The sequence below is a fragment of the Notamacropus eugenii genome, chromosome 6 (genome assembly GCF_028372415.1).
Source record: "Notamacropus eugenii isolate mMacEug1 chromosome 6, mMacEug1.pri_v2, whole genome shotgun sequence".
Classification (NCBI taxonomy): Eukaryota; Metazoa; Chordata; class Mammalia; order Diprotodontia; family Macropodidae; genus Notamacropus; species Notamacropus eugenii.
In genome coordinates this window covers 24,423,707-24,431,804 of record NC_092877.1, presented here as the reverse complement: position 1 = coordinate 24,431,804, position 8,098 = coordinate 24,423,707, and the positions used below count along the sequence as shown (strand labels likewise).

The 8,098-nt window shown below is 39.5% G+C and overlaps 1 protein-coding gene across 2 annotated transcripts in view; it reads left to right on the top strand.

Annotated features, from left to right (window-relative positions):
* Nucleotides 1–325: 325 nt before the first annotated feature.
* Nucleotides 326–8,098, top strand: part of BBOX1 (gamma-butyrobetaine hydroxylase 1) — an 80,713-nt gene continuing 72,940 nt past the window's right edge. Inside the window, exon 1 of one of the 2 annotated variants that reach the window (XM_072619297.1) lies at nucleotides 326–572. The gene's annotated coding sequence lies outside the window, so the exon portion shown is untranslated. The remainder of the gene's footprint in view (nucleotides 573–8,098) is intronic. The other variant, XM_072619298.1, reaches the window with a different exon arrangement.

Here is an 8,098-nt window from a genome sequence, read left to right as displayed (position 1 = left end):
TCCTGGGAACTAGAAACCAGGCAACCAAGGAGACCAAAGGAGTTTCAGGTCACTGGGTAACCTAGAGGCTGATTGTCTTCTGATTTGTTAAACAGGTATAACTCGAAGCCCTGGTGTTTTAAGCAGGAGAAAGCTGGTGCTAGGGACAGATGGAGGGGGAAAATGCAGCTGCTGCTGCCCCAGGAGAGAGCAGGGACTCAGCCGGCCCCAGGCAGGGAAGGTTGCATTATGAATTTCTCGGCAGACACATTTTCTCCCTGCTCAGCTTCTCCACTTTAAGGCTTGGAAGCCTTCAGGTCCTTTTTATTTATTTGTTCACCCTCAGGATCCCTGCAGAGTTTCTTTGCACCTTCTGATTGGGCCATCCCCCTTCATTTGCAAGTGGCATTGTGTCATGTACCCACTGGGGGCAGGGCAGCAGGGCCAGTGGCAGAAGCAGGAAACACCAGCTTCTTAGAAAGAGTGCCACCAAAGGCAGGACCACGTTGCAGAAGAAGGCTGGGGACTGTGTGTGTTGTGACTGGTCTCCACTCATTTGCAAAAGGAGACGTGGAGGAGATTCAGAACAGGAGGTAACTGTTATTAGTATTAATTATTCCTATTATTATTTTCTTGGTTCACCAAAAACTTTGCATGATTTCACACCTGACGTGTCATTTGGACCTTATGGATTGGGCATTCTTTTCCCTTACTCAGAAGGGAAAGTCAGGGCAGTGCACTGTGAGGGAGGGCAAGGACTTAATGGAACTGTTTTTGTGACTATCAGTAATTCAGTCCAGATAATGATAGGAAAGAATGTGGATGAGCCAACACTACCTTTGTAGGATTGGTTTTCAGCAGATCCCCAATTACATTGGCTTTAATAGTCAAATGACTGAATTTTCTGATCTGACAGAGGCTGACCACAGAGGGGACACAGTCTGAGACTGCAAGGTGGTAAGGAAAACCTGTCTTGAGATTGGAAAAGTGTCTTGCTTACTATCCGAGTAGATTTTATTCTTGTTTTTTATAATCCAAAGGATTGAATATAGATGCAGCATAAGAGGAGCTACTATCAAAGTCATTTCTTTTGAACAGTGGGTGAGATAGAAAAGAAAAAAAATGTGTTTAATTACTAATATAAGATTTCCAATAGTGAATGAGATATCTAGTTTATGCATTTCATTTTCCTTTCTAAAACTTCTAAAACCAGTAAAAGAAAGTGCTTTGTTTTGGTTTGATCTGCCATTTCCCTGATGTAGGGAATTCCTGTGTGGAGACTCCTTTCATCCATGCAGATAATCTTTAAAAGTCTTCTTAAGGAAATGGAAAATTAAATTATTTTCTCAAGATCACACAGTTTGTATGTGGCAGGCAGAACCTGAAAGTAGGTATTCCTGACTCCAAGGCCAGACCACATCCCAGTATACCAAACTGCTTCACCCTATTTAAAATAAATAGAGAAAAACCTTACTGCTCTCAGCTCTATAAATTCTAAAAAGGAACTCTATTGAGGGTTGAAACAAAGTTTAACTTTTAAGCCTTCTGCAAAGGTACAGTTTGCCAAGCAAAGCCATACTGCAAACAAGCTAACAATGGAGAGAGAGATTTGACCTATTCAATAGAACAAGCTAAATCCAATCTACCACTATGGGACTTTTTTTCTTTTAGCAATTACTGTCAGTTCTGTATTGTGTTATAAAATTACATTTTAAAATATTAAACATGGACTTTTCATTCATTCACATTAGCTCTTGCACCTTTAATTAATAAGTAAATTTTTACTGTATGCCTAATAAGACAAGATCTAAAGAACTGAAAATATAGATATGGATATATACACACCCCATATACAAATATATATATATGCATATCTACAATATTACAATTATAATGTTCAGAAAATGCTACATATAGAGAACTGAACATTTGATGGTGATATATGGTGTAGAGGCTATAACACTGACCTGGGTTCTAGTCCTAGCTCAAAGCGGACTCATTGTATGACTTTAAGCAAGCCCCATCACTTCCCTGGGACTCAGTGTCCTCATCTGTAAAGTGAGGGGATTGATAGTCTACAGCTCCCTCTATTGGTGTCCTGGATCCCTTTGGCTGTCTGATGAAGTCTATGGACCCCTTCTCTGAGTAATAATATTAAATAAATAAAAGATATGACCAAGAAAATCATTTTCATTGAAATAAAGGTGTCATTTTCCCCATACAAGTTCACTAACCCTTAAAATCCATGCAGGACCCTTGGCAGTCAGTGGACCTCAAGTTAAGAACTCCTGACCTAGATGATACCTCCAGCCTCCCCTAGCTCTAACAGCCCAAAAGGTCTATGTGAACAGCACCTCGTGCAATTCACTGATTGGAATTCTGAATCTTGAATGCTGTGACTACTGTAGCATACTTTAAGTGAAGTGTGGTAGTTATTTTAAAAACATTCAGTCTTGTTTTAATTGTGTGTTATATATCAGCCTTGTAGTTATTCAGAATTTATCAAATTCGGGTCTCTCTCATCCTCAAACTTCCCCTTGAGGCTACCCCACCACATCCTTATTTTCCCCTTATTGTTCAACATCTCTCATGTATAGTCTGCTTGCTCCCTGTATTTCCTTGCCAATTCACTCCTCAACTTCCCAGAATCAACTTTCCTTCACTAGCACTCTACTGCTCCTGTTCCCTCTAAGGTCACCAAGCCACTCAAAAATCCATTGACCTCTCCTCAGTCCTCATCTTCCTTGACTTTTTCTGGAGCATTAGACACCAATGATCACCTACTCCTTCTGAATATTCTCTTCCTGACGTTTCCTAACTACTGTACCCTGACTGTTCTTCCCTTGGCTTCCAGGATCCTAATGCCTTCTAGTATTCTTGATTGACAGTTCCTTCTTGGATTTTTCCAAGAAATAACTATTTTTCTTTCTCCTCCCACCCTTAAGTGTTTGGGGCAGCTAGATGACCCAGTGTATAGAATGCCAAGTTAGGAAGATCTGAGTTCAAACGTAGCCTCAGACACTTGCTATCTGTGTGGCCCTGGGCAAGACACTTAACTTGGTTCACCTCAGTTTCCTTATCTGTAAAATAAGCTGGAGAAGGAAATGGTCAACTACTCTGATATCCTTCTCAAGAAAACCCCTACTGAAACAGCTGAACAACAACCTATGAGAGATAGCATCCACTAACAAGTACTAAATATGGGTTCAACAGGAGAAACCTAGATGAGTTGTGATCTACATTACTGGAAGGGAGGGAGAAGCCAAATGGATAAGATCACAGATCTATTTGATTATAATGTTTGTTATTTGTTATTACATGTGCAGATTCTAATTTAAATTCTTGACTTTTTTTTCTCATGTTATCATTTTCTAATTCAAATATTACCAAGGAAGGCAAGGTATGATAATGGAAAGAGCTAAACAAGAGTGTTCACTCTTGTGGAGAGATCATTAAATGTTCACTGTAAGCATTTACACCTTAGTGATCAACAAGTTACAAATCAGGGGATGAGTGATGGTTTGGCTGATTGTCTAGACTTAGGAAAGTGTTCATAATGCAGATTAAAATTGAAAGTGTGTGCATCCATTTTTTTTCCTGGAGAGCCTAGGTGTTAAATATATACCAACACACCACTATATGGCTCCATAAACATTACTTGAGCTCAGCAAGAATGTGGTGGAAAGTGTGCTGACTAGCCTAATAATAACAATAATAATATCTGGCGTTTATATAGCTCTTTAAAGTTTGCAAAATGCTTTCCATCCATTATGTCATTTGAGTCTCATTACACCCAAGAAACTAAACTAAGAGATAGGAGACCTGGCATCTAGAATCTTCTCTCTTGTCCCTGACTTTGATTGCTTCTTTCTGAGTTTCATTTTCTTTATCTGTAAAAGAAAGGGGGTGGAATTGATGACTACTAAGGTCACTTCCAGTTCTAATTAACAATGAACGGCTATGTGCATGATCTTGAACAGTCATGTAAGATCTTCACGCCTTAGTCTGGGGATTCCATATCTTTAAAGTGAGGGGTCCTTCTAATAGTCGTTTTGCAAGTTGTTTTACTCATGTGTGACTCTTTATGACCCAATTTGGCATTTTTTGGGCAAAGATGCTAGAGTGGTTAGCCATTTCCTTCTCTAGCTCATTTCTATAGATGAGGAACTGAGACAAACAGGGTTAAATAACTTATCCAGGGTCACATAGATAGTGTCTGAGGCCAGATCTGAACTCACAAAGATGAGTCTTCCTGACTTCAGTCCAGATGATCTGTGCCCTATGGTACCACGTAGCTGTCCTCTACTAGTCATAGAGTTCTACTTTTGAATATTTCTATAATCAGTACACAAAATGATTTTCTGGGCTGCTCTTTGATTTTGTAAATCAGGATAAAGAAATCAATTCATTCAGAAACATACATCTGAAAGAGAAAGGAATTCTGCTGCAATCTTGTCTTTTACCAAAAGAGTAGATAGTCCTAAATTTAGTGTTGGAAGCCTCTTGGAAGCCATCTAAGTAATGATGGAATGGAACACTATTGTGCTATAAGAAATAGCAAGCAGGATGACTTCAGAAAAACCTGGAAAGACTTACATGAACTGATGCAGAATGAAGTGAGCAGAACCAGGAGAACACTGTACACAGAAACAACAAACATGCACAGTGAACAACTGTGAATGACTTTAGCTATTCTCAACAATACAGTGATCTAAAATAGTCCCAAAGGACTCATGAAAAGCTCTATCTGTCTCCAGAGAAAGAACTGATGGTGTCAGAATACAGACTGAAGCATACTATTTTTCACTTTCTTCTTTCATTTTTTTGGTTCAAATTTTCTTCCACAAAATAACTAATGAGGGAAATATTTTAGAAGATTGTGTAGCCTCTATCAGATACTTGCTATCTTGAAGAGGAGGAAGGGGAGAGGAAGAAGGATAGAATTTGGAACTCAAAAATTTTCAAAAATATGTTTGAAATTGTTTTCACATGTATTTGAGGAAAAAATAAAATATTTTTTAAAAGAGGAGTCATCTAAGGCTAGCCCCCTTATTTTCTGGAAGAGGAAACTGAGGCCAATGAGATCAGGACTTAGCCATGGTCCTAAAGGACAACACCCATCTGAGGGAGGATTTGAACCTGCATCCTGACTCCACAGTCAGTATTTTCTACTGTACCAGGATGCCTTCCTTAATATTATTCACCATAATGAGACAGGCTAATGTAAAAAATTGCTCACATGTGTCCCACAGGGGCTTATCAGACTCAAAGAGGAGAACTAATGTGGTAGGTGGAGTGGGGTAAGAAGAGGCAAAGGAACAAAAAATCAAATGACTATAGAAATGCAGAGAAATAGGTCCCATCAGATAAAGACAAAACCTGAAACCCAAGTGCTCTGTTTTCAGGGAGCAGCAGGGAATCATTTCCATAGCAGCCCAACCTGATATTTCATCAACTCTTATGTAGGGTAATAAGAGTTACTAGATGAACTTATCTGAAGGTAATACCTTCCTGTAACAGGCGTTCCTTGAGAAAGGTCCAGGGAGCCAAGAGAGTGGTGGCCTGAGGAGTTGATATGCCCTCTGAAGGGTGTGGACTGTTGGTCCTCCTCATCCCACATTTCCTTGCATGGAAATATGGCATTTTCTTGTGGTCTCTTTCTTCCTAGAGCATCAGTTTCTCCTCTAACTCAGCCCAGAGTTGTTCCACTGAAGCTAATTCCTCATAGGTCCAATTTTCAAGAGTCTCTTTAAGAGAGATCAGATGTCTAATAATTCCTTCCATTCAAATCCACAAATTTTCAAGGCAGAATAAACTTGGAATATGGGTTTTCATTTATGATCTTGACTTTTTCTCTGCCACCTTACTACAACAAAAGACTTCCATGGAGGCAGTAAAAGTTAGCATGGAAAATGTCTAGATTATCCTCTTCATATTAGCCATACACATGTTACATAGAAACATACACACACAACACAAATGGTAGAAAGAACCTGCAAAATTCTTTCACAATTACCCAAATAAATTCAGCTCCACAGATCTAGAAACCAAATGCATCAAAGGAAAGCTGAAGAAATAGCAATATTCCAATTCCTTCACTTTGACCCACGTGCCTGAAAGTCTCCCAACAGCCAAACTCCTTCCCTCTCCACCCTTCATTTAATATCTTCCTTGGCACACTTTTTTGGCTAGGTGAGTTGGGGAAAGATTCTCATTTTCCCCTAACATCTGGCTAACACTTTCCCTTTCCTATGATATCTAGTTAAAATATGTCGAAAGAGGATAAGCAAAAAACAGAAAACTATAAAGCCAAAAACTCAAAATAGTATACCCAAGAGTGATGAATTCTTATCTGGACAATGCTTGTATATACAGTTGTGTGAACAGTAGGTGTGATGTGGGCTTCTTGCCATCTTTCAGTACAGAAACTCCATTATGTCTTCTGGAAGGTTTGTTTTGGGTTATTTTCATTTATATGTATTAATACCTCACTATGTGCCAGGTATTGTGCTAGGCAGATATAAAGATAAGTAAGATGCAATCAATACTCTTCAGACTGTATAATCCAGTGGAGGAGATGATATTATTTTCACCTGGGAAGATCAGAGAAAACTTAGAGAAGGCGGCTTTGCCTTGAAGTGTAGGTAGGACTCTTTAACAGGTGCAGATAAGGGAGGAAAGCATTCCAGGTAGAGGGAATAGCACAATAAAGTCAGGAAGGACCTGTTCTAGGGAAAGCAAAGTCAGTTTCACTTCTTTGGAGAAGTTCCATCAATAGTAATTCTACCTCCTTAAAATCGTTGGCATGTCCATGAGACCAATAAAGGCTGAAAGCCACTAGTGGATTCATTCTTTGAAATGAGTTGGAAACCATTTTTTAAATTAAATTCTTTTTGGAAAACTAAAATAAAAAAATAAAGGAGACTATTAGGACATCATCTATCACTTCAATGCTGATGGTTCCCAAATCTATGCTCCTACTTCTTTGACCCTCCCCTGAACTCTGGTCCTGGTTTTTCAGCTGCCCTTGAGATATCCACAAAGGAAATCCCCACCTCGCTCTTCAGTTGTTTTGGCTAGACCCAGAGTCAGAAGACCTGGGTTCAAATCCCCACCCCTGATGTTCCCTACTTAGGTGACCTTGGGCAAGTCACTGTCACCTCAAAATTAATCTGGCCAAATTCCAACTCATTAGTTCCTCAGGAAGTGCATAAGGTACTTAACCTGGAGTCTGGAACATCTGGATCCAGTTCTACTTCTAAGGCTTACAAACTGTGTGACTCTGAATAAGTCACTTAACCTTACTCAGCCTCACTCTCCTGATCTGTAAAATGAGGGAGTCAAAAACCAGTGACCTCTGAGTATCCTTCCAGTTCTAAAGCTAGGATCCTATGATTCCCATCATCCAACCACAGCAAACCTCCAATATAGTGCTTCCCCTTTCCCACAACCCTGTTCTTGACAGTGGCTCCTCTACTACTTATTATAAACCATCACCATCAGACCAGAAAACTTAGTCATATTTGAATTTTCTTTCACATAAAGTAGCCAATTCCACTATAGTCTGTGCTGGTCAAACCTTTTCTAGAGGAGGAAGGGAGAGGAAGTGTGTGTGTACTTATATATACACACATGTTCATGTGTGTGTGTATAAATAGACATACATGTACATATACACACATGCCTATGTTGCCTCATATACATATTCATATAGAGATACATATTTAAGCTTCAATAATTGCACTGAGACTTTTAGAACACATTACATAGGTAGGTATCATTTGTTTTTATATCATTTTCACTTCTGAATCAATTCTCCCACCCTCACTCACCCAGCAAGTCACCCCTTTTAACAAAAAATAAAAAACAGAGATTAACACAGTCCAGTAAAAGCAACACGTGGAGTATATCTGATGTCTCTGTTTTTTGAAGTCCTTCACCGTATGACCTCTCCCCTTTCCAGTCTTCTTACACCTTAAATCACCCCTCCCTTGTACCCTGTGATGCAGTGACAATGACCTCCTTGCTGTTTCTTACACAAGAAACTCCATCTCCTGACTCCAGGCATTCTCCCTGGCTTCTCTCCATGCCCAGAATTCTCTCCCTACCCATCTCTCCC